Source organism: Dermochelys coriacea, chromosome 1 (genome assembly GCF_009764565.3).
Source record: "Dermochelys coriacea isolate rDerCor1 chromosome 1, rDerCor1.pri.v4, whole genome shotgun sequence".
NCBI lineage: Eukaryota > Metazoa > Chordata > Testudines > Dermochelyidae > Dermochelys > Dermochelys coriacea.
The window spans coordinates 200,639,669-200,649,449 of NC_050068.2; the positions used below are offsets into that span (position 1 = coordinate 200,639,669).

The 9,781-nt window shown below is 47.2% G+C and overlaps 1 long non-coding RNA gene across 1 annotated transcript; it reads left to right on the forward strand.

The window, feature by feature from the left end:
- The first annotated feature begins 293 nt into the window (after positions 1-293).
- On the forward strand, positions 294-8,355 carry LOC119848396. Its single transcript, XR_005290248.2, has 3 exons — positions 294-396; positions 6,666-6,730; positions 8,258-8,355. It is a non-coding gene; the product is annotated as an uncharacterized LOC119848396 (long non-coding RNA).
- Positions 8,356-9,781: the final 1,426 nt, after the last annotated feature.

Consider the following 9,781-nt stretch of genomic DNA (forward strand, 5'->3'; position numbering starts at 1 on the left):
AAGATTTGTCTGGCCCAGATTCGCTATGGTGGCAGCTTTGGTGAGTCTGGAGAGGCAGATTTCTCTTTCTCACTGTTTGGAAACATGCTGGCTGCCAATTCATTCCAAGGGAGCCTGTCTCCCCCTCTTTGCTTCCATTCTCTGGAAAGGGCAAGTAAGCCTTGAAACGTCAGGCAGGCTGACTGAATAACTGTGCCAGGAAGCAGGCAAGGTGGTGCCAACAGCAACGTGCTCACTCTGAAGCCAGAGAAAGAGAGAGAGAGAGAGACTGGAAAATTACATAAGTCTCCCGAGGGAGAGTCTGTTCATTTCCTGTTGCTGACTTTCTGGTGGGGAAGATGAATATGATCAGGAGTGGTACAATTCTGTAGTGGTCCTTGTATAAATCAGCCATTGGTGAGTGAAGGGAAACGGGGAAGTGTGGGGGGAATTACGCACGGATTTCCCATGAATTGGTTTAGGGGCTGGTTGTTTTTATTGGGGGACAATAGCACGTACTGTTCTGGTCTGCTATGTGGGGACCCTGATTCAACAGCTGGTTTGTATCACAAGTGAAAAATGAATTTGGTGGCCTAACCCAGCTCACCTGTGAACATTTCCCAGCATTACAAAATCACCAGTACTCAATTTGGAGTGATTTGATCAGTTGGCAGTGTCAGATCAGAAAGGACCTAAGATTGTAATAGTTGAATCTGTTCATGGGTCAGGAGTGAGGAACATTGGCAGAGCTAATTGTGGGGAGCCCAGGGCTGAAATACCAAGGAATATTTTGTCTCCCGAAGACGGAGATATTTTTGGCAGAGCTGGAAACAGGGTGAAGCCAGACTGCAATGTACTTAACTGATGCCCCTCCTTCCCCCCCCCCCCACCTTATTTTCCTCCACACTAAATTCTAACATGTGATATTAAGACCAAGAAATTCTCCATGCTCAGGAAGCTTTGTACATTGAAAACATTGCAGACAGTTTGTGCCATTCAGAGTGAGCATTTATGCCATCAGAATGGGGGTAGGGTGGGGATTGAGGGATGAGTGCTTCTGAGTTGCTAAAACCCTTTTGAGGTGTGAATTCCTTGCACATGCCTCAAACAAAGGGAAGGGGGGTGAGGGACAGTGTGCCAACAAAGACACCCCCACCCACAGCTCCGCAAGGAGTCCAGGTCAGCAAGCCAGCAGAACCAAGTCTGGATCTTCAGTCAGCACAGCTGGACAAGCAGTGTCATCCCTAGTGTCCATCATGCCAACACTCGAGAAGCAAGGACTGCCGTTATGGGGCAAGAGAGGAGAGTGTGTGTGCGTGTGCATAGTGCACATAGGAGGGAGGAAGAGGCCAGCTTTCCTAGTTTGGTTAAAACCCACTTCAGTCTCTTACACAACACACACAAGGTCCCATGAGCTTGGTAACAGCCTCCCTCATGCTATTGTGTGGCTGACCTGCTTAAATAAACTGTGTTATTTTAAGCAAGGGCAGCCGAGCATTTGCTGAAGTTCTTCTCTCTCTTCCCCTCTCCCCTTCCCCTTTCCCACTGCTTCAGTTTCCCATTCCACCCCACTTTTCTTTACACAGCGGGATTAATCCATCAAACCAAATGGGGGGGAGGAGGAGGGGCAATGATACTGCACTCCAGTGAGCACTGAAGAGGCCCCCATTCATGGGTCAATAAAACCAGGGAGGACTCTCAGATTTAATCAGCCAAGGAGCTCTCCAGCACTGGAGACAATTAACATCAAAGAGAGAGAGAGAGAGGGAAGGCAGTTTGGAAATCCAAGTACAATTTTTTCTTTAAAAGACAGGAAGGCTAAGAATGAAGGGAGGGGTGTGTGCTAGGGAAGAGGGCACTCAGATAGCCCAGTGAAGGGTATGGAGTAAGAACCAATAAAAGGGCTGGCGAGAGGGAGAGAAGGAGTAGCCCACCTGAAGGAAGTGATTCCCTGAAGTTCCCCATAATCTCGTTCCCCATTTATAACTGTAGTACTGTTGCTTACATTCTATCTACATTAGAGAAGAGCCTGAATTTAAAGAGACACAGCCCTGAACTTGAGGAAGATTGGGGACAGAACCACAGCTAGTTTTACAGATGGGAAAACTGAGGCACAAAGCAAGGACATGACTTGCCCAAGGTCGCATCATGAGTTAATGGTAAAGCTGGGAATAGAACTCAGGAGGCTTGGCTCCCTGTTTTAACTAACTAGACAAACTACCTTACTGATGCTACCATAGAGATTGCTCCTGCCATCACTTATTACAGCATGTATCCTTGCCCCCATGCAGACACCTGTTGGCTTGAATGGGACGCTGTATGGGAGTAAGCATATGCACAACAGTAACTTCTACAGGATTTGACCCGTAAGGATGCAGTTACACATCTGTAGTATCATAATTATCTGAGCAGTTATAGCTTTAATTTGTTATCAACCATTGTGCAGGTGTGCAATAGGCTGGCAGTGTGTTCCTGAAAAAATAAGTACCTTCTTAACAAATGGTTATCCTGTTGGAAATGCTAAGTGGGCTCTGCTGATTCTATTTGAGATGACTCATTACCCCATCCATATATAAGCAATGGGCTATCTACAGAAGACCTAGAGTGTAGGCTGAGCAGTCATCTAGGAAGAACAACCAAGTATGGGGAGAAGGCTTGGGTTGGATTTTGTGGATCAAGCCCAAGCCCAAGCCCAAGCCCAAGCCGGGGGTAAGTTTTGACCCATGGCTGTGTTTGAAGCAGCATGCCATCTTCTTCACAAGGTGACAAACTGAAAAAAAAGGTGTTTTATTATTGCTGGGAAAGGGGGTTGTTGGGCAGGGCTCAAGACACAATTTATTTCACATTAGCTTCATGCTTACAAAAATCCCTTCACCCCTAATTGGCCTTACATAACTCCACTATGCAGCACTCTTTCCAACTTCAGGAGCACCACTAAGAAATATTAGACCAGTAGTTAATTGTTTCCATCATAATTTACTATCCTCTGAGCTATAATGAGGAGATTGAACAGAAAATCATATCCACACTAGAGCCCACCACAGCATTCCTGCTTCTAAGACTCATGCTTTTTAGACTTCTCTCTTCTAGATTTTGGTGCCCAAATATACCACCCATTCTATAGTTTTGGTCAACTGCTATGAGGAAACGTAGCCACCCACATATAGACTGAGGTTTTCTTTAAATTTCCCACTCTTGCAGTGCTGCAACTTCACTGATGGCAGCAAACAGTGAAAAAATTACTGTAGATAAGGCAAGACTGGTATTTCACTAGGCAGCCTGGCTCAGTGAGTAAGGCAGTGGCCTAGTAATCAAAAACCCATGGGTTCTATTCCTACCTCTAGCACCACCCTTCAACTCTCTACATCCCCTCTCACTCTTGTCTAGTTATAGGGTAAACGCCTCAGGGAAGAGACTACCGCTTATTATGTATTTGTACACTTAGAAATCAGAAAATCTAGTAGCTCAAACACCAGAAGGCAAAAAGACCCCCAGATTTATTAATTTTTAATATCTAATGATGTTTAAGCCAATCTCATGGTTTTGAGGGTGCCTGGCTCATGATTTTTGAATGTTTGGGGGGGTTGGCAAGACATCTCTCTTAAATATTTGTCTTCCACAGGGACTAGGAGAGATGACATACAAGCACTATAGACCAAACCAAATTTCTAGTTGAAAGGTGTGTTTCATTTAAAGCAGTGGTTTGCAAGCTTTTTTCATTTGCAGACCCCTAAAAAGTTTCAAATGGAGGAACCCTTCGGCAATCTTAAACATAGCCTGTGGACCCCCAGTGGTCCATGGACCACAGGTTGAAAACCACCATTCTAAAGAATCGAATGGAAGGAGAAAATCTCCCTAAATTTCAAGCAGTCCTAATACATCATTACAGTTTCATAGCTACATATACCCCACGGTACTTTACCCTTTCTTGATTTGGAGCATCTCTTCTGTTGAACTTTTTTTAAACTCTGAAAGGGATAGTTGGGTATCTGAATTTCCATATACTTGGTGTATTGACAGATTGCATTTCTGTTCTTGGGCACAAAACTCATAAGGTTTGCCTGACTACCATGTCCAGACCTTTGTTTCCAAAGCTGCGAATTGGGAGTCAATAAAGGCAAGTGCACCTAAGAGAGGAAGCATCTGAGATATGACCTCAGGTCAAAGGCACCAATGGAGGTTGTGATCTGTACTCCAAAGCATGCCAAGTAAGGTCTGGTGAAAGCACAGGGAGAGACCAATGATTTGATGGGTGCAAGGCCTCATTGCACAGGAGGTAGAGTTGGCACAGCAGTAGGGGAATGGATTTCCCAGTCTCTCTCCTGGATTTCAAGGTGATGGGGTTGCAAGGCCTTGGCATTGCCTGGCACTAGTAGGACTTGAAGAATAAGTGAGGAAGAACTAATTTAAAGCGCTCTCTATTCTCCCACCCAGTTCCATCTGCCCCACTAGCCTCCTCTTCCCACTATATAGTTTCACCAAAGGTTTGCAGCCACAGCGCTCTCATTTGTATGTTTGTTCATGTGTTGGCTATCTTGGAACTCTCCAGGGATTTGGCAGTTACCGCCGGTATGGGCACATTAGAGACAGCCTGACAGATCAGGGGAAGCGAGGGAACATTGACTTGGGTGAACAGTCGTCTATGTATCGGTTACATTTAAATTGCAGCTGTCTGGATTTGAGGAGGACCGGAAGGGGGCACAGGGCAGGCCCCGGCTTTTTGTCTTGTGCACTGAACTTTGGGACCCTCTTTCCTTCCGTCCACCCACTCTTTCTGTCGCATACATCCCCCCCCCCACCCTGTGTGTGTTCTCCTTCGCCATCTCATTTTGTCCCAAAAGGCTCCTCTCTAAGAGCAGCTCCTTTAAACAGTGAGAGGAGGGAGCCTCTCGGAGCTCTGAGGTAAAATGACTGGGAACACATCCCCCTTCACCTTTCCTCCTTTTCACTGCACAGTCTCTCTACCATCTTCCTCCCTTTTCCTCAGCAGGTACCTCCAGAGCAGTAGTTCTCATCCTGCAGCTGTGTACTAAAAAAAAAATCCAGTCCCAGCTGCCCTACCCAGCACGCAGTGAGGTCCGGGGTCTGGGTCTCAGCTGCCTGGCCCCGCACTTAGCAATGACCGGGGTCTGGCTGTCTGGTCCCATACTTGGCAGGGCCTGGCTGCCCGGCCCCAGGCTTGGTGGGTTCTGGGTCTGGGTCCCAGCTGCCTGGCCTCGCACCCAGGGCTCCGCTCCTGGCCCCACTCTGTGGAGGGATCTCTGGGCGGGGGGTGCTGGGCATATGGATTTATGGGGGGGACTTAGCGGCGGGAGCCGTGGTTCTCAACGTGCGGCCCACAATGATTAATAGGTTGAGAACCACTGCTCCAGAGTAACCTTAGGAACAATACCCCAGCATGATCAAACCTTTGGTCTCACTCCAGCAGCTGGTTTCCATTAAATGTTCTTAAGCACTAAGAATTCTCTCTCGCCCACTCTTCTAAAAGTGTTATGTTTCCTTTCCTTTTTTTTTCTACTTCCAAAGGAGGGGAAGGGGCAAACTGACATCAAGAAAGAAACCACAGGACCTGATCCTGCTGCTGCATGCACAGCAGTCCCCTCAAAGGCTGTGAGTTAGCCACCAGCTGAGTTATTTACTTGCCCACTTATGTACCAGTTGAGTTACTTACCATCTTTCCATGCCCTACTGCCTAGCTGCAGCAGCTCTCTAGCTAGGCCACTAGCATCGCTGATGACAGGGGACACTGTTGTCCCTCTGAGCACAATTTCTCCACACACAAATTGCACATAAGTGGGCCCAAGATCTAATGTGGGCTGACTTATGCAGGGTTGCACACCCAGCTGTAAATAACTAACAGCTCTGAGCTGGTTATGAGAGAGGTTGGTTGCTGGCAAAGGTAGTAGGCTGGACTTCTGGGGAAAGTGCACTGAGCTGGGAGCCAGGAGGTCACACATTCAAATGTCACCCTTATGAGCTGTTTACATTTCTGTGTAGCCTTCTTGTTAAAGAAGGCTTCATACCATTGTGATGCTGACAGGCCTGGTGCCAGCTCATGCCAGAGCTTCAGGCAAATTTGCTTCTATATTAGTATAGATCAAGTAATGGTTAGACACTGTATTGGGTATTTAAACTTCATGAACACGAATGGGATGCTGTTTGCATTGTTTTCACTTATTTATATCCCATTATAATATAATTGCACACATTTACATTGTGTATACCCCTGTAACTAAATAACTCATCAAAGGAGAAAGAAACCCTTTGGAATGCAAATGAAGAACTTTAACAGAAAATGCTAATTTCAAAGCAAGTGGTCATTGTGTGTGATGATCAAGGTCAAGTGCATTCCTCACTCACCATCATCACAGCAAAAGCCCATGTGAGTAGAGAGACTGTCAGCTTGTTTTCTGTTGGAAGAAGCTATAAATATATAGTCAAAGAAAGATCCTGTGTCTCTGACTGTTTGAACTCTTACGGAGGAGGATACCAGATGCAAAGCCAAGATCCCCCAAGACAATCTGGGTACCCTGAAAACACTTTTGGGAAACTGGCAGTTTATTACATCACTGCTTCCATTTAGACGTACAAACTGTGATTCACTTGTTAGTAATTTTTTTTTATCTGCTTTAACCTCACAATAACTCTCCTTTTTTTTTTTTTCCTCTTGGCTAATAAACCGATAGTTTACAATAGAATTCGCTACCAGCATTGTCTTTGGTGTAAGATCTGGTGTACCAATGGATCTGAGGTAAGTGGCTTGTCCTTTGGGACTGGAAGCAACCTGATGTGGTGTGATTTTTTTTGGGGGGGGGGGGCAGGGCTAGGGACCTTTATTCCCAAAGTCCAGTTTGTCTGGGTGGCAAGATAGACTGGAGAGTCTAAGGGGTCTGTCTGTGACTCCATGGTAAGATTGGTATAGTGACCCAGGAATTCACATTTGTCACTGGCTTGGTGAAATCTAATTATAGAACACACCACTAGTTTGGGGTGTCTGCCTGTTTTTCTGATAGTCTGCCCTGAGAGGCACTCTGTGATGGGGTTATGCAGACCCTCTGATGCCCCCTTCTGGAGGCCTCGTGGCCCTGCCATGCCCTGCCCCCAAAAAAGGGCAGTGGAGAGGGTCCTTCAAGATGCCTAGAGTGGCTGTGTCCCACACAGCCAATCGGAGCCCAGCAGCCTAGTATAAGAAGAGTTGCAGGGCCACCAGACATTGTTACTTGCTGGAACTGTAGTAGTGTGGCTGGGGGAGAGCATGTGTGCTTGCCCTTTGCTAGTTGCTTGGACAGGGCCCTGAGGTATGGGTGAAGATGGTGTAGGGCTATGGGGACATAGCAGTCATCTGTTGTGTCCCTTTAACTATTTACAGGGTCCTGGGGCTGGGATCTGGAGTAGTGGGTGGGCTGGGTACCCCCCATTAGCTGTGGGAGCAGTGGTCTGGATATTGAGGCATCCCAGAAAGGGAACTGAACTATAGTGGCCTAGCTGGAGAGCTGCAGTCAAAGCTCAAGAGGGTGAAAGACATTGTCTTCAGGGAGGGAGCTGTGGGGCACTGCTCTATCCCAGAGCAGGGACCAACTGAAAGAGGGAGAGTGCAGGCACGTGCACTTAAGGGGGTGCTTATGAGAGGTAAGTCAGCCCTGTTGCTCACTCTCAGTTGTGAGCAACTCCAGACATAGGTGCCGACTCTGGGTGCTCCAGAGCTGGAGCACTCATGGGGAAAAATTGGTGGGTGCACTGCACCCACTAGCAGCCAAGCTCCCACCTGCGTCACCTTTGCCGCCGCCTCCTCCCCTGAGTGCTCCATGTCCCTGCTTCTCCTCCCAGCATTTGCTGCCACAAAACTGGTGTTTTGTGGCATAACAAGCTCTGGGAGGGAGGGGGAGGAGTGGCAATGAGGTGCGCTCGGGGGAGGAGGTGGGGAAGGGGCCAAGATTTGGGGAAGGGGTTGGAATGGGGGCAGAGTTGGGGTGGGGACTTGGGGAAGGGGTTGAAATGGGGGGGTCAAGGACCCCCTCCCCAGACCCAGCAGAAGTCTGCACTTATGACTCCAGACAGTTATCCTAACAGGCTGGCAAGTGTCCTTTCCCCTATTGCACAAGTTTGAGAAGCTGAGTAATGATATTTTGTGCAAAGCTGAGAATCTCACCCAAGTCTCTAATGACAGGCTCAAGTCTTAGCCACTCAGCCCCACCTCCTTTCAAAATAAGCATGTCAAGTTCATGTCTTTGCCTACCCACTCTGTAACTGCTGCTCAATGTTTTCTTCTCTGAGCCAGGAATAGAACCAAGGAGTCCTGATCCCAACCTATGGTTGCTGTCTACCAGGTAGTTCTGTAACCCACTGGTCCTGTGATGGCTCATCTACAAGAAAAGTAAGTTACTCCTGTAGCTTGTTTGGCAGCAAGTTTGTGCTGCCTGGCTGGAAGTCCTGGATTCAAATGATGATGCCCCAACTAGGGGCAGAAGAGCAGGCTTTTGGTTGAATATACTGGGACTCTTTTCTAGGTCTTTTTTTTAAGCTGATTTATTTAATTTACAGAATGAGAAACATGCATTAAACAGTTTTTTTTTTTTAAAAAAACACAAACTATCAGTTAGTGCAATATGCAACAAAACATGGGTGTTTCTTTGTCCATCTTTCAGTCCTGTATCTTTCCCTGTTGGTGTTTACACATTGGCAGGGCTGAAGGTTCAGAGGTATGGGTGTGCCTGAGTGATGGAACCCTAGTGGCATCCTCTGACTCAAGTGATGGAGATTCATGCTGGGGGGGGGAGACAGTTGATTGGTGGCCTTTATTCTGGATTGTCATACCACTTGCTGCTTTTTCTTGTCCTTGCACTCTGCAGTTAGTTCTGAAATGAAGTATGGAATATGGCTGGCTTGGATGGCTGAGCTAACCTGTTTGAGAGCAGCTGGGGAAAAAGGAAGGAAGGAGCTCATTCTGTTGCAGGAGCCCTGTTTCAATGTACAGTGAGGAGAATCTGGGGAGTCGGTTAGCATTAGCTAACTGCAACAGGGGGATCTTGAACCAAAAAGATACAAGACTTTCTGTAGGCTAAACATAGACCATATGCAAAGGGAGCATGGATCTCTAGTTGTCCCACATCCATATTTCCAACAGCCAGATCTGAAGGAAAAGCAGAGATGGATTCTAACTCAGAGCTGCAGACAAAGGGGAGGCTAAGAGGATGATTTTGCCCTTTTAAAAACAAATAGCTACCCAAGATCAGACTCATTGAAAGGTCTCTTATTGGAGTCTGTAGCTGAGAACAATCTGCTCCTCCCTTCTTACAGCTCAGAAACCTACTCGGACTCCACTGGTTGGCTATCCTCACTTGTGCTGTTTGTTCCCTCCACACACACCTTTACAGTTTTGTGCAGCAATACGAGTTACAATATCCCTTGACTCCACAGCAGTTTTCCCAGGGCCCAAGAAGAGATCTCTTGCTGGAGCATTCTCCAATACTAGACTCAGCTAGCACTGCTTACCCTCCCCGTATGTGGCCGCCTTGTGCCTTTTCATCAGTCTACAGCTATTGGGCTAATTAATCCTTTAGCTCACCCAGCCTGCTATCCTGATTGGGGAATGAAATGTCATTAGCTAATCAGCCCTCTCTGGGGGAGCTAATTAGTGCCAGAGTGATCAAAGTGCAGGGAGTTAACAGGTGAACCTGACCTGTCAGAGGGTCATTTTTATGTGGTCCTTAGTGGTAGATCATCTCTTCAGATCCTGCCTCTTGTCTAGGGAGTTAATGTGATCTCATGGTGAGCACAGGGAATTGGGTGGTAGGACTCTCAA